A 21,156-nucleotide genomic window follows, 5' to 3' on the forward strand; every position below is an offset into this window, starting at 1 on the left:
ACGCGCCTGGCAGCTCCCCTCGAGCACCCCCATCAGCACTTTGTGCGTCTGTGGCTGGCTCTCCCCATGAGACGTCTGGTGGCGTCGTGGACCAACCTCGGCCCCAAGGCTGAGACCCTGCCGGCCCACTACAGCCACGCTGTCAAGTGGAGTAAGTCTTTTCCGGCAGGTGTCAAGACAGAGGCCTTGACCAAGCATAGAGCGCTTTATAGGGCTTTGCTTGGTCATAGGGATACTCGGGCCATGCTGGGCCTGGAGGAAGGCACATGGGCGAGAATCCAGCCTAAGGGTTTGGATCATAGGCTGCAGGACCTGAACTGGCAGTGCCTTCATGGTAAGCTGCCAGTCAGGGACGTCTTACATAGGCATAAGCTGACCAGACACCCCCGCTGCCCCAGGCCCGAGTGCAGCGAGGATGAGACCATCAGGCACGTGTTTTGGGACTGTGGGCATGCACAGAGAGTTTGGGGGTTGGTAGCGGGCCTGTGTGGACGTGTGGACCCGCAGCCCGGTCTGACCTACGACAAGGTGTTGAAGGGGTGGGACCCCAAGCTCCATAACCCCTTCGGCCCCTGGATGTGGCTGCTGGTCAGCATTACCAAGCGAGAGCTGTGGAATGCTAGGACCGCGCTCATCCGCAGAGGGGTTCATCTGGAGGCACAAGGGGTATTCCGTAAAATCCGGGCCGACTTGGGTTTCAGGATGGAGACTGACGTCATCCAGCGGGGCTATCACGAGGCCAAGGAGAGGTGGAAGGGCCTCTTTTGGCTTTAGCCCCGTTTCGTTTAGGTGGTGACGCTCCATTCTACAGGGTTTGATGTGACACACCTTTCTGAAGCACACTGGAGATACTTCGGGTTTTAGGTGAGTGTGCTTTGTTTTTTTTTTGCGTGTGTTGTATTCAAAATGGTTTTATCTAACAGCATGTGCATAATTAATTGAGCACGGTTTTTGGTTGATCATTTTTAGCACCTATTTATTCATATTAACAATAACTGTATTTATTAACATTTTACTCTGGTTTGTTGTGCTGCTTTTTAAATGATTGACCTTGTTTTTATTCCCGAGGTGCTGATTTTACGTGTGTGGAAATGTATGACCCTGTCCCAACCTGACCCTGGTGTAGAGGTTGGAGGTCGCCGGGTGTGTTCCTCCTTTAATGGTTTTAGGTTTTAATAGCTGGCATTTAAGGTGGCATTTTATTTGTGTAAATGGCCATTTAATTGTAATTGTGTTTTAATTGATATTGTAATGACATTTTTTGGTGGTTTTATAGTTTTGTGTTTTATTGCAGTTCTGGAGATGTTTTGTTTAATATTGTTTTAATAATGGTTTGTTTTGTATAGCATATATAAGTAGCACTGTGTTGAGAATGTTTTAGCCTTTTATAAAGTATTTATGGATCTGTATTTGTGAACCAAAAAGGCTGTTTTATTATGTCTTGATGACAGTGCAAATTGATGTTTATATGCTTTGTATATTTGTGTGATTTTAATTGTTGTGCAGAACTGTATAATAAAGTATTGGGAAAAAATCTGTTCTTATCAGTTTAATATCTGATACGTCCCCCATGGAGGGGACCACATATTAAACGGATTTTTGGAACAGGGAGCCGGAAGTGGGGCTTGCCCCGTCCGCTCCACGCATCGACCCGGTATTGCAGTGCTTCCGGGAATGGTGCACCTCTACTGCCCCCTGTTGTCGAAAGGCAGAACTGACTGACTGACTGACTGACTGACTGACTGACTGACTGACTGACTGACTGACTGAGTGAGTGAGTGAGTGACTAATAGACTGAGTGCTGTGAGGGGGGGGGCCCTGTCTGTGCGTGGCCCCCGTTTCCCGCCGTTTTTCTTTTTTTTTTTTTTTTTTTTTTTTTTTTTTTTTAAAGGAAGGTGACACACTGTTTGTGCGGTGGACAGCTGCGCTGAGGTAAGGCATGATGTCATCTTTGCCTTTTGAATTTCCCCTCATGTTTGTTAAAATGATTGCTGTCTTTTGAGAGGACAGGAGGACAGGGAGGAGTCGGGGCCCCGAGGACGGCGGCTGCGACGCCCCTGGGCATTCTACTCCGAGCGGGGGCGTCACGCAGGCCCGGCTAACGGCGACGGGCTTGGCGGCGGCCCCATATCGACTCGGGTCTCTCTTCATCCCGTATAAATCTTTCGCCTTTTACTAAAGATTTCCGTGGAGAGGGATAGCGATGAGTTCATGGTATTTTTGGAGGCTCTGCCCAAGCAGAGCTGCACTGCTGCTGTCAAAGGAAGACTGGGCCTGGCTTAGCGGCTGGCGTTAGGTGCCCGGTGGCGCGGCTGTGGTCTCCCTGGATCACGCGTGGACTCGCCGGGCGACACCTGCCAGAGGGGCTGGTGAGGGCTGAGCCGCGCCAGCTCCGTCGGCATCCCGCATGCCGGCGCCCGGCGGGGCGCAATTTGTGGGTATCGCTTCTCGGCCTTTTGGCTAAGATCAAGTGTAGTATCTGTTCTTATCAGTTTAATATCTGATACGTCCCCCATGGAGGGGACCACATATTAAACGGATTTTTGGAACAGGGAGCCGGAAGTGGGGCTTGCCCCGTCCGCTCCACGCATCGACCCGGTATTGCAGTGCTTCCGGGAATGGTGCACCTCTACTGCCCCCTGTTGTCGAAAGGCAGAACTGACTGACTGACTGACTGACTGACTGACTGACTGACTGACTGACTGAGTGAGTGAGTGACTAATAGACTGAGTGCTGTGAGGGGGGGGGCCCTGTCTGTGCGTGGCCCCCGTTTCCCGCCGTTTTTCTTTTTTTTTTTTTTTTTTTTTTTTAAAGGAAGGTGACACACTGTTTGTGCGGTGGACAGCTGCGCTGAGGTAAGGCATGATGTCATCTTTGCCTTTTGAATTTCCCCTCATGTTTGTTAAAATGATTGCTGTCTTTTGAGAGGACAGGAGGACAGGGAGGAGTCGGGGCCCCGAGGACGGCGGCTGCGACGCCCCTGGGCATTCTACTCCGAGCGGGGGCGTCACGCAGGCCCGGCTAACGGCGACGGGCTTGGCGGCGGCCCCATATCGACTCGGGTCTCTCTTCATCCCGTATAAATCTTTCGCCTTTTACTAAAGATTTCCGTGGAGAGGGATAGCGATGAGTTCATGGTATTTTTGGAGGCTCTGCCCAAGCAGAGCTGCACTGCTGCTGTCAAAGGAAGACTGGGCCCGGCTTAGCGGCTGGCGTTAGGTGCCCGGTGGCGCGGCTGTGGTCTCCCTGGATCACGCGTGGACTCGCCGGGCGACACCTGCCAGAGGGGCTGGTGAGGGCTGAGCCGCGCCAGCTCCGTCGGCATCCCGCATGCCGGCGCCCGGCGGGGCGCAATTTGTGGGTATCGCTTCTCGGCCTTTTGGCTAAGATCAAGTGTAGTATCTGTTCTTATCAGTTTAATATCTGATACGTCCCCCATGGAGGGGACCACATATTAAACGGATTTTTGGAACAGGGAGCCGGAAGTGGGGCTTGCCCCGTCCGCTCCACGCATCGACCCGGTATTGCAGTGCTTCCGGGAATGGTGCACCTCTACTGCCCCCTGTTGTCGAAAGGCAGAACTGACTGACTGACTGACTGACTGACTGACTGACTGACTGACTGACTGACTGACTGACTGACTGAGTGAGTGAGTGAGTGACTAATAGACTGAGTGCTGTGAGGGGGGGGGCCCTGTCTGTGCGTGGCCCCCGTTTCCCGCCGTTTTTCTTTTTTTTTTTTTTTTTTTTTTTTTTTTTTTTTAAAGGAAGGTGACACACTGTTTGTGCGGTGGACAGCTGCGCTGAGGTAAGGCATGATGTCATCTTTGCCTTTTGAATTTCCCCTCATGTTTGTTAAAATGATTGCTGTCTTTTGAGAGGACAGGAGGACAGGGAGGAGTCGGGGCCCCGAGGACGGCGGCTGCGACGCCCCTGGGCATTCTACTCCGAGCGGGGGCGTCACGCAGGCCCGGCTAACGGCGACGGGCTTGGCGGCGGCCCCATATCGACTCGGGTCTCTCTTCATCCCGTATAAATCTTTCGCCTTTTACTAAAGATTTCCGTGGAGAGGGATAGCGATGAGTTCATGGTATTTTTGGAGGCTCTGCCCAAGCAGAGCTGCACTGCTGCTGTCAAAGGAAGACTGGGCCCGGCTTAGCGGCTGGCGTTAGGTGCCCGGTGGCGCGGCTGTGGTCTCCCTGGATCACGCGTGGACTCGCCGGGCGACACCTGCCAGAGGGGCTGGTGAGGGCTGAGCCGCGCCAGCTCCGTCGGCATCCCGCATGCCGGCGCCCGGCGGGGCGCAATTTGTGGGTATCGCTTCTCGGCCTTTTGGCTAAGATCAAGTGTAGTATCTGTTCTTATCAGTTTAATATCTGATACGTCCCCCATGGAGGGGACCACATATTAAACGGATTTTTGGAACAGGGAGCCGGAAGTGGGGCTTGCCCCGTCCGCTCCACGCATCGACCCGGTATTGCAGTGCTTCCGGGAATGGTGCACCTCTACTGCCCCCTGTTGTCGAAAGGCAGAACTGACTGACTGACTGACTGACTGACTGACTGACTGACTGACTGACTGAGTGAGTGACTAATAGACTGAGTGCTGTGAGGGGGGGGGCCCTGTCTGTGCGTGGCCCCCGTTTCCCGCCGTTTTTCTTTTTTTTTTTTTTTTTTTTTTTTTTTTTTTTAAAGGAAGGTGACACACTGTTTGTGCGGTGGACAGCTGCGCTGAGGTAAGGCATGATGTCATCTTTGCCTTTTGAATTTCCCCTCATGTTTGTTAAAATGATTGCTGTCTTTTGAGAGGACAGGAGGACAGGGAGGAGTCGGGGCCCCGAGGACGGCGGCTGCGACGCCCCTGGGCATTCTACTCCGAGCGGGGGCGTCACGCAGGCCCGGCTAACGGCGACGGGCTTGGCGGCGGCCCCATATCGACTCGGGTCTCTCTTCATCCCGTATAAATCTTTCGCCTTTTACTAAAGATTTCCGTGGAGAGGGATAGCGATGAGTTCATGGTATTTTTGGAGGCTCTGCCCAAGCAGAGCTGCACTGCTGCTGTCAAAGGAAGACTGGGCCCGGCTTAGCGGCTGGCGTTAGGTGCCCGGTGGCGCGGCTGTGGTCTCCCTGGATCACGCGTGGACTCGCCGGGCGACACCTGCCAGAGGGGCTGGTGAGGGCTGAGCCGCGCCAGCTCCGTCGGCATCCCGCATGCCGGCGCCCGGCGGGGCGCAATTTGTGGGTATCGCTTCTCGGCCTTTTGGCTAAGATCAAGTGTAGTATCTGTTCTTATCAGTTTAATATCTGATACGTCCCCCATGGAGGGGACCACATATTAAACGGATTTTTGGAACAGGGAGCCGGAAGTGGGGCTTGCCCCGTCCGCTCCACGCATCGACCCGGTATTGCAGTGCTTCCGGGAATGGTGCACCTCTACTGCCCCCTGTTGTCGAAAGGCAGAACTGACTGACTGACTGACTGACTGACTGACTGACTGACTGACTGACTGACTGAGTGAGTGAGTGAGTGACTAATAGACTGAGTGCTGTGAGGGGGGGGGCCCTGTCTGTGCGTGGCCCCCGTTTCCCGCCGTTTTTCTTTTTTTTTTTTTTTTTTAAAGGAAGGTGACACACTGTTTGTGCGGTGGACAGCTGCGCTGAGGTAAGGCATGATGTCATCTTTGCCTTTTGAATTTCCCCTCATGTTTGTTAAAATGATTGCTGTCTTTTGAGAGGACAGGAGGACAGGGAGGAGTCGGGGCCCCGAGGACGGCGGCTGCGACGCCCCTGGGCATTCTACTCCGAGCGGGGGCGTCACGCAGGCCCGGCTAACGGCGACGGGCTTGGCGGCGGCCCCATATCGACTCGGGTCTCTCTTCATCCCGTATAAATCTTTCGCCTTTTACTAAAGATTTCCGTGGAGAGGGATAGCGATGAGTTCATGGTATTTTTGGAGGCTCTGCCCAAGCAGAGCTGCACTGCTGCTGTCAAAGGAAGACTGGGCCCGGCTTAGCGGCTGGCGTTAGGTGCCCGGTGGCGCGGCTGTGGTCTCCCTGGATCACGCGTGGACTCGCCGGGCGACACCTGCCAGAGGGGCTGGTGAGGGCTGAGCCGCGCCAGCTCCGTCGGCATCCCGCATGCCGGCGCCCGGCGGGGCGCAATTTGTGGGTATCGCTTCTCGGCCTTTTGGCTAAGATCAAGTGGATTTTACGCTCTTTTTACTGCTTTTAAAGGATTGCGTCGGGTTTTTTAGAGGAAGGCACGGTGACCCTAATGCGTGACCAGTAGGTGGCTTGACCGCCGCTGCCACGGGGCGACCCGTGCCTTCCTTTTAGCCTTTTATCCCTGCTTTTATTTTTGTTTTTATTAGGCTGGGGATCCCGCAGTGGCTGGTGGCCTGTCCGCCGCCCTGTTGGGTGAACTGGTGTTTTTATTTTTTAGGTGTTTTTATAGTTTAGTGATCCTCGGCTCATCCCGGATTGGCGGACGGCGACAGGACCACGGCGGACGTCGGGACCACGGCGGCAGGAGGACTCTGCTCCAGGAACGACGTCGGTGGACCATCCCGGATGGCGACGGCCGGCGGTGCAGCGAGGAAGCCCTTCAGCGGGCCGTGGCTGGTAGCAGGTGGTGGCCTGCGTAATACCGCCCGGTTCTGCTGGAGGGCCGAAGGGGAGGTAGGCACCTTCCCCGACCGCCTGGCCTTCATCCGGGAGGTGGCCTTCGGGGAGCTGGGCCTCCGCATGGAGGACATCCTTTGTGTACAGCGGAATGGCCCCTTCCAGTTCTTCGAGGTCACCCTGTCCACCGACGAGGGTTACAGCAAGGTCCTGGAGCGGAGCAAGGAGAGGGCCCAGCACCCTCTCCTGGGACGATACACCATCGAGCCGCTGTGGTGGCCCGACAAGCGGGTAATAACTGTCCATTGTTTTAACCCGCATGTGACCGCCGAAGCCGTCCGCCAGTTCCTGAACAAGTATGTGGACCTTCTTCCTGGCCACAAGGAGATTCGGGATGAGCTGGGGATCTGGACTGGTCGACGCCAGTTCCAGGCCCGCCTGCGCCCGGACGCTAATGGCGCGGGCGGTTTTAGTCATCCCCCAGCCTATTTTAATCTACAGGGCAATAAGGCTTACTTGTTTTATTCCGGACAGCCTCCCTTCTGCCGACAGTGTCACAGCTTCGGACACACTCTGGAGGGATGCGCCAACTTACGCTGCCGCAACTGCCTGGAGTCGGGGCACATGGCCAGGGACTGCAAGGGCCCCCGTCGCTGCATCTACTGCAACGGCGAGGACCATCTGGCTCGTTCCTGCCCTAAGAAGAAAACGACGTATGCTGACGCTCTGTCGGGTAATGGAGCTGTCGGCAAGGAGAGTGGTGGGGGAGTGCAAGCCCCCACATTAGGGCAGGAACAGCCGGCGACGGGGGCAGGAGGAGAAGCCCTGGCCGAGGTGGAGGAGGCCCCAGCGACAGCGATGCAGGAGGGGTCTCCAGTCCTGGCTCCAGGTGTTAGCAGCAGGAGGAGAAAGAGCGGCGCATCCCCCCGGAGGAGGAAGAAGAGCAGAAGGGAGGCACAACCCGACGCTTCCAGCCCTCCGGCTGCCACCTTGCCAGCAGTGGCGGCCGGGGACCAAGGCCGAGAGAGTCCCCCCTCCCCGACGTTGGGGGCCCCCCAGCCGGTGTGGGACCTGGGACAGTCCCCTGCGCCCCCCCAGGAGTACAGTATTGTGCAGGACAAAGCAAATGAACAGGAGTACCTGGGGGGGCTGGAACTGGGGGGCCTTTTGGGTTTGACTGAGGAGGGGGGGCAGTAATGCGGTATTGTTTTTAATGGCTGGCTTTTATTATTTTATTGTGTTGTTTTTAATTGTATTTTACCTTTTTAACATTTCATGGCCAATTTTAATATTGTCACCTTGAATGTCAGGGGTTTGAGGAACGTTTTAAAGCGCACATCTGTTTTTAATCAGCTGGCATCTTCTCCCTTCAGCATTTGTTTTCTGCAGGAAGTCCACCTCCGGGACCAGCGGGACGAGGCTCTCTTTTCACGACAATGGAAGAGGGGTAGATCCTACTGGAGCGTAGGTGGTGTCCACTCCTCAGGCGTCGGGATCCTTTTTGGCGACCGCGCCTTTGAAGAAGTAAGATCGTTTACCGTTCTTCAAGGTAGGGTTTTGGGAGTGGACGCCACATGGAGGGGACAGCGCCTCCGGGCCATATGTGTCTACGCTCCAGTGGAGGCCTCATCCCGTATAACTCTCTTTGAAGAGTTGTCCCCGTTCTGTGTCACAGATCGACACTTGATTTTAGGAGGGGACTTTAACATCTCGTTGGAGGGTAGACAGGATGTCAGCTCTGGGCACTTTCGCCATTTTATTCGTTCCTTTAAACTTGTTGATGGTTTTAAGACATGCAACCCCAGCATGCCGGGCTTCACCTGGCATAATAGTCGCGGAGCCAGCAGTCGCATCGACTACATTTTAGCTTCACCCCCCGTTGTTTTTAAAAAGGTGTCCCTCTCCCCACAGTGGCCCACTGACCACTTGGCAGTGGAGGCCACTGTTTCCATAGACGCCCCTGAATGTGGGGGCGGCTATTGGAAAATGAACCTGCAGATCCTGGAGGAGAGCGATTTTAGACACCTTTTTTTAGATCACTTCTCCGAGTGGCAGAAGGACAAGCCTACCTTCCCCTCCGTGGCTGAATGGTGGGAGAGTGTGAAGGATAGGATCCGAACCTTCTCCATGCAGTACAGCAAGCAGCGCAGGATGGAGAAGAAATTCTCCATTCTGCAGCTGGAGAGAAGGTTGCGGGATGAATACGCCGCTCACAACAACGGGGGCGCCATCGACCACGAGCGACTGCTTGGCATAAAGGGTGAGCTGAGGCGCCTGCATGAACAGGCTGCCTCGGCCCTAATGCTCCGCGACAAAATGTGCCTGTTGGAAAACAATGAAAAGTGCAACGCCTTTTTTTTCCAGAGAGCCAGGGAAGCCCGGGAGGAGAAGAGCTTTGTCTCTCTCCGTGCCTCAAACGGCGACACGGCAACGACAACATCAGACATGCTGGAGGTTGCTAAACTGTTCTATTTTAATCTTTTTAAGGTTAGGGACACGGACCCGGTTGCAGGGGAGCGGTTCCTAGATAATATCTCACCTTGTCTTCCCAGTGACATTCGGGACGGCTTAGAAGCCCCCATCACCTTGGCCGAGCTGACCGCAGTGCTTGGCAGGATGAACCGCCGCAAGGTACCGGGCCTTGACGGACTCCCGGTGGAATTTTATTCCACCTTTTGGGATGTCCTCGGGCCGGAATTACTGCAGGTTGTAGAGGATGTTCAGCGCCGGGGTTTGCTCACTAGGAGCATGAGGTCAGGGGTTCTTTCCCTGTTGCACAAGAAGGGTGATCGTGCCGACCTTGGCAACTGGAGGCCCCTGACCATGCTTTGTGTAGACACAAAGCTCATCGCAAAGACCCTTACCGAACGCCTGAAGAAGGCCATGGCTCATCTGGTTCACAGCGATCAGACGTGTGGAGTACCGGGTCGATCGGCGACGTGGAACCTCCATCTCATCCGCGACGCCATCGCCTGGGTGGAGGACAGGAACCTCCCTCTCCTGCTGGTCAGCTTGGACCAGGAGAAAGCCTTTGACCGGGTAGATCACCGCTTCCTGTTTCAAGTATTGGGTAAGTTTGGCTTTGGACCCAATTATCTGGGGTGGTTACACACTTTGTATAATGAAGTTGGAAGCCATGTTGTTATCAATGGCTTCCTGAGTGACTTGGTGCCCCAGGTGAGTGGAGTGAGGCAGGGATGTCCCCTCTCCCCCCTCCTCTACGCGCTCTATATAGAGCCGCTGGCGTGCGCCATTCGCGCCCACCCCGGGGTCGATGGCCTTCTTATCCCAGGAAGTCGGGGGAAAACTGTTAAACTGACCCAGTATGCAGACGACACCACCCTTTTCGTCTGCTCGGATCAGTCTCTCGGTCATGCCATGAGCCTTGTTCATGCGTTCGGTAGGGCCTCCGGCGCGACGCTCAACCTCAGTAAGTCGGTGGCCAAGTATTTCGGCAGCTGGAAGGCGAGGGAGGACGTCGCAGGTGGTCTCACCCTCTGTGACGGACCTCTCAAAGGGTTGGGGGTCAACTTCCTTTCGGATGGTGCCGCCCGTTTGAACTGGGAGGAGCGGTTGGCGATCGCCAGGCGGAAGATCGGACTGTGGAAGTCCAGGTCCCTGTCCTTCCAAGGTAAGGTTTTAGCCTTAAAAGTGGATATTCTTCCCACCCTGCTCTACCTTGCACATGTGTACCCTTTGCCCCGCTTCATGCGCAGAGGCCTGACGAAGGACGTTTTCAACCTCGTCTGGGGGGGCAGGTACGAGTACGTGCGTAGGGAAGTGATGTATCTCGGAAAGGACAGTGGGGGGAGGGATGTTATTGACTTTCCTCTCAAGCTTGACTGCCTGTTCTTCTCGCAGCTCTGCACGCGCCTGGCAGCTCCCCTCGAGCACCCCCATCAGCACTTTGTGCGTCTGTGGCTGGCTCTCCCCATGAGACGTCTGGTGGCGTCGTGGACCAACCTCGGCCCCAAGGCTGAGACCCTGCCGGCCCACTACAGCCACGCTGTCAAGTGGAGTAAGTCTTTTCCGGCAGGTGTCAAGACAGAGGCCTTGACCAAGCATAGAGCGCTTTATAGGGCTTTGCTTGGTCATAGGGATACTCGGGCCATGCTGGGCCTGGAGGAAGGCACATGGGCGAGAATCCAGCCTAAGGGTTTGGATCATAGGCTGCAGGACCTGAACTGGCAGTGCCTTCATGGTAAGCTGCCAGTCAGGGACGTCTTACATAGGCATAAGCTGACCAGACACCCCCGCTGCCCCAGGCCCGAGTGCAGCGAGGATGAGACCATCAGGCACGTGTTTTGGGACTGTGGGCATGCACAGAGAGTTTGGGGGTTGGTAGCGGGCCTGTGTGGACGTGTGGACCCGCAGCCCGGTCTGACCTACGACAAGGTGTTGAAGGGGTGGGACCCCAAGCTCCATAACCCCTTCGGCCCCTGGATGTGGCTGCTGGTCAGCATTACCAAGCGAGAGCTGTGGAATGCTAGGACCGCGCTCATCCGCAGAGGGGTTCATCTGGAGGCACAAGGGGTATTCCGTAAAATCCGGGCCGACTTGGGTTTCAGGATGGAGACTGACGTCATCCAGCGGGGCTATCACGAGGCCAAGGAGAGGTGGAAGGGCCTCTTTTGGCTTTAGCCCCGTTTCGTTTAGGTGGTGACGCTCCATTCTACAGGGTTTGATGTGACACACCTTTCTGAAGCACACTGGAGATACTTCGGGTTTTAGGTGAGTGTGCTTTGTTTTTTTTTTGCGTGTGTTGTATTCAAAATGGTTTTATCTAACAGCATGTGCATAATTAATTGAGCACGGTTTTTGGTTGATCATTTTTAGCACCTATTTATTCATATTAACAATAACTGTATTTATTAACATTTTACTCTGGTTTGTTGTGCTGCTTTTTAAATGATTGACCTTGTTTTTATTCCCGAGGTGCTGATTTTACGTGTGTGGAAATGTATGACCCTGTCCCAACCTGACCCTGGTGTAGAGGTTGGAGGTCGCCGGGTGTGTTCCTCCTTTAATGGTTTTAGGTTTTAATAGCTGGCATTTAAGGTGGCATTTTATTTGTGTAAATGGCCATTTAATTGTAATTGTGTTTTAATTGATATTGTAATGACATTTTTTGGTGGTTTTATAGTTTTGTGTTTTATTGCAGTTCTGGAGATGTTTTGTTTAATATTGTTTTAATAATGGTTTGTTTTGTATAGCATATATAAGTAGCACTGTGTTGAGAATGTTTTAGCCTTTTATAAAGTATTTATGGATCTGTATTTGTGAACCAAAAAGGCTGTTTTATTATGTCTTGATGACAGTGCAAATTGATGTTTATATGCTTTGTATATTTGTGTGATTTTAATTGTTGTGCAGAACTGTATAATAAAGTATTGGGAAAAAATCTGTTCTTATCAGTTTAATATCTGATACGTCCCCCATGGAGGGGACCACATATTAAACGGATTTTTGGAACAGGGAGCCGGAAGTGGGGCTTGCCCCGTCCGCTCCACGCATCGACCCGGTATTGCAGTGCTTCCGGGAATGGTGCACCTCTACTGCCCCCTGTTGTCGAAAGGCAGAACTGACTGACTGACTGACTGACTGACTGACTGACTGACTGACTGACTGACTGACTGAGTGAGTGAGTGAGTGACTAATAGACTGAGTGCTGTGAGGGGGGGGGCCCTGTCTGTGCGTGGCCCCCGTTTCCCGCCGTTTTTCTTTTTTTTTTTTTTTTTTTTTTTTTTTTTTTTTAAAGGAAGGTGACACACTGTTTGTGCGGTGGACAGCTGCGCTGAGGTAAGGCATGATGTCATCTTTGCCTTTTGAATTTCCCCTCATGTTTGTTAAAATGATTGCTGTCTTTTGAGAGGACAGGAGGACAGGGAGGAGTCGGGGCCCCGAGGACGGCGGCTGCGACGCCCCTGGGCATTCTACTCCGAGCGGGGGCGTCACGCAGGCCCGGCTAACGGCGACGGGCTTGGCGGCGGCCCCATATCGACTCGGGTCTCTCTTCATCCCGTATAAATCTTTCGCCTTTTACTAAAGATTTCCGTGGAGAGGGATAGCGATGAGTTCATGGTATTTTTGGAGGCTCTGCCCAAGCAGAGCTGCACTGCTGCTGTCAAAGGAAGACTGGGCCTGGCTTAGCGGCTGGCGTTAGGTGCCCGGTGGCGCGGCTGTGGTCTCCCTGGATCACGCGTGGACTCGCCGGGCGACACCTGCCAGAGGGGCTGGTGAGGGCTGAGCCGCGCCAGCTCCGTCGGCATCCCGCATGCCGGCGCCCGGCGGGGCGCAATTTGTGGGTATCGCTTCTCGGCCTTTTGGCTAAGATCAAGTGTAGTATCTGTTCTTATCAGTTTAATATCTGATACGTCCCCCATGGAGGGGACCACATATTAAACGGATTTTTGGAACAGGGAGCCGGAAGTGGGGCTTGCCCCGTCCGCTCCACGCATCGACCCGGTATTGCAGTGCTTCCGGGAATGGTGCACCTCTACTGCCCCCTGTTGTCGAAAGGCAGAACTGACTGACTGACTGACTGACTGACTGACTGACTGACTGACTGACTGAGTGAGTGAGTGACTAATAGACTGAGTGCTGTGAGGGGGGGGGCCCTGTCTGTGCGTGGCCCCCGTTTCCCGCCGTTTTTCTTTTTTTTTTTTTTTTTTTTTTTTTTTTTTAAAGGAAGGTGACACACTGTTTGTGCGGTGGACAGCTGCGCTGAGGTAAGGCATGATGTCATCTTTGCCTTTTGAATTTCCCCTCATGTTTGTTAAAATGATTGCTGTCTTTTGAGAGGACAGGAGGACAGGGAGGAGTCGGGGCCCCGAGGACGGCGGCTGCGACGCCCCTGGGCATTCTACTCCGAGCGGGGGCGTCACGCAGGCCCGGCTAACGGCGACGGGCTTGGCGGCGGCCCCATATCGACTCGGGTCTCTCTTCATCCCGTATAAATCTTTCGCCTTTTACTAAAGATTTCCGTGGAGAGGGATAGCGATGAGTTCATGGTATTTTTGGAGGCTCTGCCCAAGCAGAGCTGCACTGCTGCTGTCAAAGGAAGACTGGGCCCGGCTTAGCGGCTGGCGTTAGGTGCCCGGTGGCGCGGCTGTGGTCTCCCTGGATCACGCGTGGACTCGCCGGGCGACACCTGCCAGAGGGGCTGGTGAGGGCTGAGCCGCGCCAGCTCCGTCGGCATCCCGCATGCCGGCGCCCGGCGGGGCGCAATTTGTGGGTATCGCTTCTCGGCCTTTTGGCTAAGATCAAGTGTAGTATCTGTTCTTATCAGTTTAATATCTGATACGTCCCCCATGGAGGGGACCACATATTAAACGGATTTTTGGAACAGGGAGCCGGAAGTGGGGCTTGCCCCGTCCGCTCCACGCATCGACCCGGTATTGCAGTGCTTCCGGGAATGGTGCACCTCTACTGCCCCCTGTTGTCGAAAGGCAGAACTGACTGACTGACTGACTGACTGACTGACTGACTGACTGACTGACTGACTGACTGACTGACTGAGTGAGTGAGTGAGTGACTAATAGACTGAGTGCTGTGAGGGGGGGGGCCCTGTCTGTGCGTGGCCCCCGTTTCCCGCCGTTTTTCTTTTTTTTTTTTTTTTTTTTTTTTTTTTTTTTTAAAGGAAGGTGACACACTGTTTGTGCGGTGGACAGCTGCGCTGAGGTAAGGCATGATGTCATCTTTGCCTTTTGAATTTCCCCTCATGTTTGTTAAAATGATTGCTGTCTTTTGAGAGGACAGGAGGACAGGGAGGAGTCGGGGCCCCGAGGACGGCGGCTGCGACGCCCCTGGGCATTCTACTCCGAGCGGGGGCGTCACGCAGGCCCGGCTAACGGCGACGGGCTTGGCGGCGGCCCCATATCGACTCGGGTCTCTCTTCATCCCGTATAAATCTTTCGCCTTTTACTAAAGATTTCCGTGGAGAGGGATAGCGATGAGTTCATGGTATTTTTGGAGGCTCTGCCCAAGCAGAGCTGCACTGCTGCTGTCAAAGGAAGACTGGGCCCGGCTTAGCGGCTGGCGTTAGGTGCCCGGTGGCGCGGCTGTGGTCTCCCTGGATCACGCGTGGACTCGCCGGGCGACACCTGCCAGAGGGGCTGGTGAGGGCTGAGCCGCGCCAGCTCCGTCGGCATCCCGCATGCCGGCGCCCGGCGGGGCGCAATTTGTGGGTATCGCTTCTCGGCCTTTTGGCTAAGATCAAGTGTAGTATCTGTTCTTATCAGTTTAATATCTGATACGTCCCCCATGGAGGGGACCACATATTAAACGGATTTTTGGAACAGGGAGCCGGAAGTGGGGCTTGCCCCGTCCGCTCCACGCATCGACCCGGTATTGCAGTGCTTCCGGGAATGGTGCACCTCTACTGCCCCCTGTTGTCGAAAGGCAGAACTGACTGACTGACTGACTGACTGACTGACTGACTGACTGACTGACTGACTGACTGAGTGAGTGACTAATAGACTGAGTGCTGTGAGGGGGGGGGCCCTGTCTGTGCGTGGCCCCCGTTTCCCGCCGTTTTTCTTTTTTTTTTTTTTTTTTTTTTTTTTTTTTTTTAAAGGAAGGTGACACACTGTTTGTGCGGTGGACAGCTGCGCTGAGGTAAGGCATGATGTCATCTTTGCCTTTTGAATTTCCCCTCATGTTTGTTAAAATGATTGCTGTCTTTTGAGAGGACAGGAGGACAGGGAGGAGTCGGGGCCCCGAGGACGGCGGCTGCGACGCCCCTGGGCATTCTACTCCGAGCGGGGGCGTCACGCAGGCCCGGCTAACGGCGACGGGCTTGGCGGCGGCCCCATATCGACTCGGGTCTCTCTTCATCCCGTATAAATCTTTCGCCTTTTACTAAAGATTTCCGTGGAGAGGGATAGCGATGAGTTCATGGTATTTTTGGAGGCTCTGCCCAAGCAGAGCTGCACTGCTGCTGTCAAAGGAAGACTGGGCCCGGCTTAGCGGCTGGCGTTAGGTGCCCGGTGGCGCGGCTGTGGTCTCCCTGGATCACGCGTGGACTCGCCGGGCGACACCTGCCAGAGGGGCTGGTGAGGGCTGAGCCGCGCCAGCTCCGTCGGCATCCCGCATGCCGGCGCCCGGCGGGGCGCAATTTGTGGGTATCGCTTCTCGGCCTTTTGGCTAAGATCAAGTGTAGTATCTGTTCTTATCAGTTTAATATCTGATACGTCCCCCATGGAGGGGACCACATATTAAACGGATTTTTGGAACAGGGAGCCGGAAGTGGGGCTTGCCCCGTCCGCTCCACGCATCGACCCGGTATTGCAGTGCTTCCGGGAATGGTGCACCTCTACTGCCCCCTGTTGTCGAAAGGCAGAACTGACTGACTGACTGACTGACTGACTGACTGACTGACTGACTGACTGACTGAGTGAGTGAGTGAGTGACTAATAGACTGAGTGCTGTGAGGGGGGGGGCCCTGTCTGTGCGTGGCCCCCGTTTCCCGCCGTTTTTCTTTTTTTTTTTTTTTTTTTTTTTTTTTTTTTTTTAAAGGAAGGTGACACACTGTTTGTGCGGTGGACAGCTGCGCTGAGGTAAGGCATGATGTCATCTTTGCCTTTTGAATTTCCCCTCATGTTTGTTAAAATGATTGCTGTCTTTTGAGAGGACAGGAGGACAGGGAGGAGTCGGGGCCCCGAGGACGGCGGCTGCGACGCCCCTGGGCATTCTACTCCGAGCGGGGGCGTCACGCAGGCCCGGCTAACGGCGACGGGCTTGGCGGCGGCCCCATATCGACTCGGGTCTCTCTTCATCCCGTATAAATCTTTCGCCTTTTACTAAAGATTTCCGTGGAGAGGGATAGCGATGAGTTCATGGTATTTTTGGAGGCTCTGCCCAAGCAGAGCTGCACTGCTGCTGTCAAAGGAAGACTGGGCCCGGCTTAGCGGCTGGCGTTAGGTGCCCGGTGGCGCGGCTGTGGTCTCCCTGGATCACGCGTGGACTCGCCGGGCGACACCTGCCAGAGGGGCTGGTGAGGGCTGAGCCGCGCCAGCTCCGTCGGCATCCCGCATGCCGGCGCCCGGCGGGGCGCAATTTGTGGGTATCGCTTCTCGGCCTTTTGGCTAAGATCAAGTGTAGTATCTGTTCTTATCAGTTTAATATCTGATACGTCCCCCATGGAGGGGACCACATATTAAACGGATTTTTGGAACAGGGAGCCGGAAGTGGGGCTTGCCCCGTCCGCTCCACGCATCGACCCGGTATTGCAGTGCTTCCGGGAATGGTGCACCTCTACTGCCCCCTGTTGTCGAAAGGCAGAACTGACTGACTGACTGACTGACTGACTGACTGACTGACTGACTGACTGACTGACTGACTGAGTGAGTGAGTGAGTGACTAATAGACTGAGTGCTGTGAGGGGGGGGGCCCTGTCTGTGCGTGGCCCCCGTTTCCCGCCGTTTTTCTTTTTTTTTTTTTTTTTTTTTTTTTTTTTTTTTAAAGGAAGGTGACACACTGTTTGTGCGGTGGACAGCTGCGCTGAGGTAAGGCATGATGTCATCTTTGCCTTTTGAATTTCCCCTCATGTTTGTTAAAATGATTGCTGTCTTTTGAGAGGACAGGAGGACAGGGAGGAGTCGGGGCCCCGAGGACGGCGGCTGCGACGCCCCTGGGCATTCTACTCCGAGCGGGGGCGTCACGCAGGCCCGGCTAACGGCGACGGGCTTGGCGGCGGCCCCATATCGACTCGGGTCTCTCTTCATCCCGTATAAATCTTTCGCCTTTTACTAAAGATTTCCGTGGAGAGGGATAGCGATGAGTTCATGGTATTTTTGGAGGCTCTGCCCAAGCAGAGCTGCACTGCTGCTGTCAAAGGAAGACTGGGCCCGGCTTAGCGGCTGGCGTTAGGTGCCCGGTGGCGCGGCTGTGGTCTCCCTGGATCACGCGTGGACTCGCCGGGCGACACCTGCCAGAGGGGCTGGTGAGGGCTGAGCCGCGCCAGCTCCGTCGGCATCCCGCATGCCGGCGCCCGGCGGGGCGCAATTTGTGGGTATCGCTTCTCGGCCTTTTGGCTAAGATCAAGTGTAGTATCTGTTCTTATCAGTTTAATATCTGATACGTCCCCCATGGAGGGGACCACATATTAAACGGATTTTTGGAACAGGGAGCCGGAAGTGGGGCTTGCCCCGTCCGCTCCACGCATCGACCCGGTATTGCAGTGCTTCCGGGAATGGTGCACCTCTACTGCCCCCTGTTGTCGAAAGGCAGAACTGACTGACTGACTGACTGACTGACTGACTGACTGACTGACTGACTGAGTGAGTGAGTGAGTGACTAATAGACTGAGTGCTGTGAGGGGGGGGGCCCTGTCTGTGCGTGGCCCCCGTTTCCCGCCGTTTTTCTTTTTTTTTTTTTTTTTTTTTTTTTTTTTTTTTAAAGGAAGGTGACACACTGTTTGTGCGGTGGACAGCTGCGCTGAGGTAAGGCATGATGTCATCTTTGCCTTTTGAATTTCCCCTCATGTTTGTTAAAATGATTGCTGTCTTTTGAGAGGACAGGAGGACAGGGAGGAGTCGGGGCCCCGAGGACGGCGGCTGCGACGCCCCTGGGCATTCTACTCCGAGCGGGGGCGTCACGCAGGCCCGGCTAACGGCGACGGGCTTGGCGGCGGCCCCATATCGACTCGGGTCTCTCTTCATCCCGTATAAATCTTTCGCCTTTTACTAAAGATTTCCGTGGAGAGGGATAGCGATGAGTTCATGGTATTTTTGGAGGCTCTGCCCAAGCAGAGCTGCACTGCTGCTGTCAAAGGAAGACTGGGCCCGGCTTAGCGGCTGGCGTTAGGTGCCCGGTGGCGCGGCTGTGGTCTCCCTGGATCACGCGTGGACTCGCCGGGCGACACCTGCCAGAGGGGCTGGTGAGGGCTGAGCCGCGCCAGCTCCGTCGGCATCCCGCATGCCGGCGCCCGGCGGGGCGCAATTTGTGGGTATCGCTTCTCGGCCTTTTGGCTAAGATCAAGTGTAGTATCTGTTCTTATCAGTTTAATATCTGATACGTCCCCCATGGAGGGGACCACATATTAAACGGATTTTTGGAACAGGGAGCCGGAAGTGGGGCTTGCCCCGTCCGCTCCACGCATCGACCCGGTATTGCAGTGCTTCCGGGAATGGTGCACCTCTACTGCCCCCTGTTGTCGAAAGGCAGAACTGACTGACTGACTGACTGACTGACTGACTGACTGACTGACTGAGTGAGTGAGTGAGTGACTAATAGACTGAGTGCTGTGAGGGGGGGGGCCCTGTCTGTGCGTGGCCCCCGTTTCCCGCCGTTTTTCTTTTTTTTTTTTTTTTTTTTTTTTTTTTTTTTTTAAAGGAAGGTGACACACTGTTTGTGCGGTGGACAGCTGCGCTGAGGTAAGGCATGATGTCATCTTTGCCTTTTGAATTTCCCCTCATGTTTGTTAAAATGATTGCTGTCTTTTGAGAGGACAGGAGGACAGGGAGGAGTCGGGGCCCCGAGGACGGCGGCTGCGACGCCCCTGGGCATTCTACTCCGAGCGGGGGCGTCACGCAGGCCCGGCTAACGGCGACGGGCTTGGCGGCGGCCCCATATCGACTCGGGTCTCTCTTCATCCCGTATAAATCTTTCGCCTTTTACTAAAGATTTCCGTGGAGAGGGATAGCGATGAGTTCATGGTATTTTTGGAGGCTCTGCCCAAGCAGAGCTGCACTGCTGCTGTCAAAGGAAGACTGGGCCCGGCTTAGCGGCTGGCGTTAGGTGCCCGGTGGCGCGGCTGTGGTCTCCCTGGATCACGCGTGGACTCGCCGGGCGACACCTGCCAGAGGGGCTGGTGAGGGCTGAGCCGCGCCAGCTCCGTCGGCATCCCGCATGCCGGCGCCCGGCGGGGCGCAATTTGTGGGTATCGCTTCTCGGCCTTTTGGCTAAGATCAAGTGTAGTATCTGTTCTTATCACTGGCCCAGGAGTACAGTAGTGTGCAGGACAAAGCAAATGAACAGGAGTACCTGGGGGGGCTGGAACTGGGGGGCCTTTTGGGTTTGACTGAGGAGGGGGGGCAGTAATGCGGTATTGTTTTTAATGGCTGGCTTTTATTATTTTAGTGTGTTGTTTGTAATTGTATTTTACCTTTTTAACATTTCATGGCCAATTTTAATATTGTCACCTTGAATGTCAGGGGTTTGAGGAACGTTTTAAAGCGCACATCTGTTTTTAATCAGCTGGCATCTTCTCCCTTCAGCATTTGTTTTCTGCAGGAAGTCCACCTCCGGGACCAGCGGGACGAGGCTCTCTTTTCACGACAATGGAAGAGGGGTAGATCCTACTGGAGCGTAGGTGGTGTCCACTCCTCAGGCGTCGGGATCCTTTTTGGCGACCGCGCCTTTGAAGAAGTAAGATCGTTTACCGTTCTTCAAGGTAGGGTTTTGGGGGTGGACGCCACATGGAGGGGACAGCGCCTCCGGGCCATATGTGTCTACGCTCCAGTGGAGGCCTCGTCCCGTATAACTCTCTTTGAAGAGTTGTCCCCGTTCTGTGTCACAGATCGACACTTGATTTTAGGAGGGGACTTTAACATCTCGTTGGAGGGTAGACAGGATGTCAGCTCTGGGCACTTTCGCCATTTTATTCGTTCCTTTAAACTTGTTGATGGTTTTAAGATATGCAACCCCAGCATGCCGGGCTTCACCTGGCACAATAGTCGCGGAGCCAGCAGTCGCATCGACTATATTTTAGCCTCACCCCCCGTTGTTTTTAAGAAGGTGTCCCTCTCCCCACAGTGGCCCACTGACCACTTGGCAGTGGAGGCCACTGTTTCCATAGACGCCCCTGAATATGGGGGTGGCTATTGGAAAATGAACCTGCAGATCCTGGAGGAGAGCGATTTTAGACACCTTTTTTTAGATCACTTCTCCGAGTGGCAGAAGGACAAGCCTACCTTCCCCTCCGTGGCCGAATGGTGGGAGAGTGTGAAGGATAGGATCCGAACCTTCTCCATGCAGTACAGCAAGCAGCGCAGGATGGAGAAGAAATTCTCCATTCTGCAGCTGGAGAGAAGGTTGCGGGATGAATACGCCGCTCACAACAGCGGGGGCACCATCGACCACGAGCGACTGCTTGATATAAAGGGTGAGCTGAGGCGCCTGCATGCACAGGCTGCCTCGGCCCAAATGCTCCGCGACAGAATGTTCTTTTTGGAAAACAATGAAAAGTGCAATACTCATTTTTTCCAGAGAGCCAGGGAAGCCCGGGAGGAGAAGACCTTTGACTCTCTCCGGGCCTTAAACGGCGATACGGTAACAACAACATCAGACATGCTGGAGGTTGCTAAATTGTTTTATCACAATCTTTTTAAGGTTAGGGACACGGACCCGGTTGCAGGGGAGCGGTTCCTAGACAACATCTCACCTTGCCTTCCCAGTGACATTCGTGACGGCTTAGAAGCCCCCATCACCTTGGCCGAGCTGACCGCAGTGCTTGGCAAGATGAACCGCCGCAAGGTACCGGGCCTTGATGGGCTCCCGGTGGAATTTTATTCCACTTTTTGGGATGTCCTCGGGCCGG

At 54.6% G+C, this 21,156-nt stretch overlaps 26 non-coding genes and 1 pseudogene across 26 annotated transcripts; all 27 read left to right on the forward strand.

Moving 5' to 3' along the window:
* The first annotated feature begins 1,491 nt into the window (after positions 1–1,491).
* On the forward strand, positions 1,492–1,688 carry LOC140585994 (U2 spliceosomal RNA). Its single transcript, XR_011987930.1, has one exon. It is a non-coding gene; the product is annotated as a U2 spliceosomal RNA (small nuclear RNA).
* A 443-nt stretch (positions 1,689–2,131) lies between these two features.
* On the forward strand, positions 2,132–2,245 carry LOC140586137 (U5 spliceosomal RNA). Its single transcript, XR_011988001.1, has one exon. It is a non-coding gene; the product is annotated as a U5 spliceosomal RNA (small nuclear RNA).
* A 195-nt stretch (positions 2,246–2,440) lies between these two features.
* On the forward strand, positions 2,441–2,632 carry LOC140586173 (U2 spliceosomal RNA). Its single transcript, XR_011988037.1, has one exon. It is a non-coding gene; the product is annotated as a U2 spliceosomal RNA (small nuclear RNA).
* A 422-nt stretch (positions 2,633–3,054) lies between these two features.
* Positions 3,055–3,168, forward strand: LOC140586138 (U5 spliceosomal RNA). Its single transcript, XR_011988002.1, has one exon. It is a non-coding gene; the product is annotated as a U5 spliceosomal RNA (small nuclear RNA).
* Positions 3,169–3,363: 195 nt separating this feature from the next.
* On the forward strand, positions 3,364–3,555 carry LOC140586184 (U2 spliceosomal RNA). Its single transcript, XR_011988048.1, has one exon. It is a non-coding gene; the product is annotated as a U2 spliceosomal RNA (small nuclear RNA).
* Positions 3,556–4,006: 451 nt separating this feature from the next.
* On the forward strand, positions 4,007–4,120 carry LOC140586139 (U5 spliceosomal RNA). Its single transcript, XR_011988003.1, has one exon. It is a non-coding gene; the product is annotated as a U5 spliceosomal RNA (small nuclear RNA).
* Positions 4,121–4,315: 195 nt separating this feature from the next.
* On the forward strand, positions 4,316–4,507 carry LOC140586195 (U2 spliceosomal RNA). Its single transcript, XR_011988059.1, has one exon. It is a non-coding gene; the product is annotated as a U2 spliceosomal RNA (small nuclear RNA).
* A 426-nt stretch (positions 4,508–4,933) lies between these two features.
* Positions 4,934–5,047, forward strand: LOC140586141 (U5 spliceosomal RNA). The gene has a single exon (XR_011988005.1). It is a non-coding gene; the product is annotated as a U5 spliceosomal RNA (small nuclear RNA).
* A 195-nt stretch (positions 5,048–5,242) lies between these two features.
* LOC140586206 (U2 spliceosomal RNA) lies at positions 5,243–5,434 on the forward strand. Its single transcript, XR_011988070.1, has one exon. It is a non-coding gene; the product is annotated as a U2 spliceosomal RNA (small nuclear RNA).
* Positions 5,435–5,858: 424 nt separating this feature from the next.
* On the forward strand, positions 5,859–5,972 carry LOC140586142 (U5 spliceosomal RNA). Its single transcript, XR_011988006.1, has one exon. It is a non-coding gene; the product is annotated as a U5 spliceosomal RNA (small nuclear RNA).
* Positions 5,973–11,975: 6,003 nt separating this feature from the next.
* LOC140585996 (U2 spliceosomal RNA) lies at positions 11,976–12,172 on the forward strand. Its single transcript, XR_011987932.1, has one exon. It is a non-coding gene; the product is annotated as a U2 spliceosomal RNA (small nuclear RNA).
* A 443-nt stretch (positions 12,173–12,615) lies between these two features.
* Positions 12,616–12,729, forward strand: LOC140586143 (U5 spliceosomal RNA). The gene has a single exon (XR_011988007.1). It is a non-coding gene; the product is annotated as a U5 spliceosomal RNA (small nuclear RNA).
* Positions 12,730–12,924: 195 nt separating this feature from the next.
* LOC140586217 (U2 spliceosomal RNA) lies at positions 12,925–13,116 on the forward strand. Its single transcript, XR_011988081.1, has one exon. It is a non-coding gene; the product is annotated as a U2 spliceosomal RNA (small nuclear RNA).
* A 428-nt stretch (positions 13,117–13,544) lies between these two features.
* Positions 13,545–13,658, forward strand: LOC140586144 (U5 spliceosomal RNA). The gene has a single exon (XR_011988008.1). It is a non-coding gene; the product is annotated as a U5 spliceosomal RNA (small nuclear RNA).
* Positions 13,659–13,853: 195 nt separating this feature from the next.
* On the forward strand, positions 13,854–14,045 carry LOC140586228 (U2 spliceosomal RNA). Its single transcript, XR_011988092.1, has one exon. It is a non-coding gene; the product is annotated as a U2 spliceosomal RNA (small nuclear RNA).
* Positions 14,046–14,496: 451 nt separating this feature from the next.
* On the forward strand, positions 14,497–14,610 carry LOC140586145 (U5 spliceosomal RNA). The gene has a single exon (XR_011988009.1). It is a non-coding gene; the product is annotated as a U5 spliceosomal RNA (small nuclear RNA).
* A 195-nt stretch (positions 14,611–14,805) lies between these two features.
* On the forward strand, positions 14,806–14,997 carry LOC140586240 (U2 spliceosomal RNA). Its single transcript, XR_011988104.1, has one exon. It is a non-coding gene; the product is annotated as a U2 spliceosomal RNA (small nuclear RNA).
* A 435-nt stretch (positions 14,998–15,432) lies between these two features.
* LOC140586146 (U5 spliceosomal RNA) lies at positions 15,433–15,546 on the forward strand. The gene has a single exon (XR_011988010.1). It is a non-coding gene; the product is annotated as a U5 spliceosomal RNA (small nuclear RNA).
* Positions 15,547–15,741: 195 nt separating this feature from the next.
* On the forward strand, positions 15,742–15,933 carry LOC140586251 (U2 spliceosomal RNA). Its single transcript, XR_011988115.1, has one exon. It is a non-coding gene; the product is annotated as a U2 spliceosomal RNA (small nuclear RNA).
* Positions 15,934–16,373: 440 nt separating this feature from the next.
* On the forward strand, positions 16,374–16,487 carry LOC140586147 (U5 spliceosomal RNA). The gene has a single exon (XR_011988011.1). It is a non-coding gene; the product is annotated as a U5 spliceosomal RNA (small nuclear RNA).
* A 195-nt stretch (positions 16,488–16,682) lies between these two features.
* Positions 16,683–16,874, forward strand: LOC140586262 (U2 spliceosomal RNA). The gene has a single exon (XR_011988126.1). It is a non-coding gene; the product is annotated as a U2 spliceosomal RNA (small nuclear RNA).
* A 447-nt stretch (positions 16,875–17,321) lies between these two features.
* On the forward strand, positions 17,322–17,435 carry LOC140586148 (U5 spliceosomal RNA). The gene has a single exon (XR_011988012.1). It is a non-coding gene; the product is annotated as a U5 spliceosomal RNA (small nuclear RNA).
* Positions 17,436–17,630: 195 nt separating this feature from the next.
* On the forward strand, positions 17,631–17,822 carry LOC140586273 (U2 spliceosomal RNA). Its single transcript, XR_011988137.1, has one exon. It is a non-coding gene; the product is annotated as a U2 spliceosomal RNA (small nuclear RNA).
* Positions 17,823–18,257: 435 nt separating this feature from the next.
* LOC140586149 (U5 spliceosomal RNA) lies at positions 18,258–18,371 on the forward strand. The gene has a single exon (XR_011988013.1). It is a non-coding gene; the product is annotated as a U5 spliceosomal RNA (small nuclear RNA).
* A 195-nt stretch (positions 18,372–18,566) lies between these two features.
* Positions 18,567–18,758, forward strand: LOC140586284 (U2 spliceosomal RNA). Its single transcript, XR_011988148.1, has one exon. It is a non-coding gene; the product is annotated as a U2 spliceosomal RNA (small nuclear RNA).
* A 432-nt stretch (positions 18,759–19,190) lies between these two features.
* Positions 19,191–19,304, forward strand: LOC140586150 (U5 spliceosomal RNA). The gene has a single exon (XR_011988014.1). It is a non-coding gene; the product is annotated as a U5 spliceosomal RNA (small nuclear RNA).
* Positions 19,305–19,499: 195 nt separating this feature from the next.
* Positions 19,500–19,727, forward strand: LOC140586105 (U2 spliceosomal RNA; annotated as a pseudogene).
* The last annotated feature ends 1,429 nt before the right edge of the window (positions 19,728–21,156 follow it).

Source organism: Paramormyrops kingsleyae, unplaced genomic scaffold (genome assembly GCF_048594095.1).
Source record: "Paramormyrops kingsleyae isolate MSU_618 unplaced genomic scaffold, PKINGS_0.4 ups35, whole genome shotgun sequence".
NCBI classification, from domain to species: domain Eukaryota; kingdom Metazoa; phylum Chordata; class Actinopteri; order Osteoglossiformes; family Mormyridae; genus Paramormyrops; species Paramormyrops kingsleyae.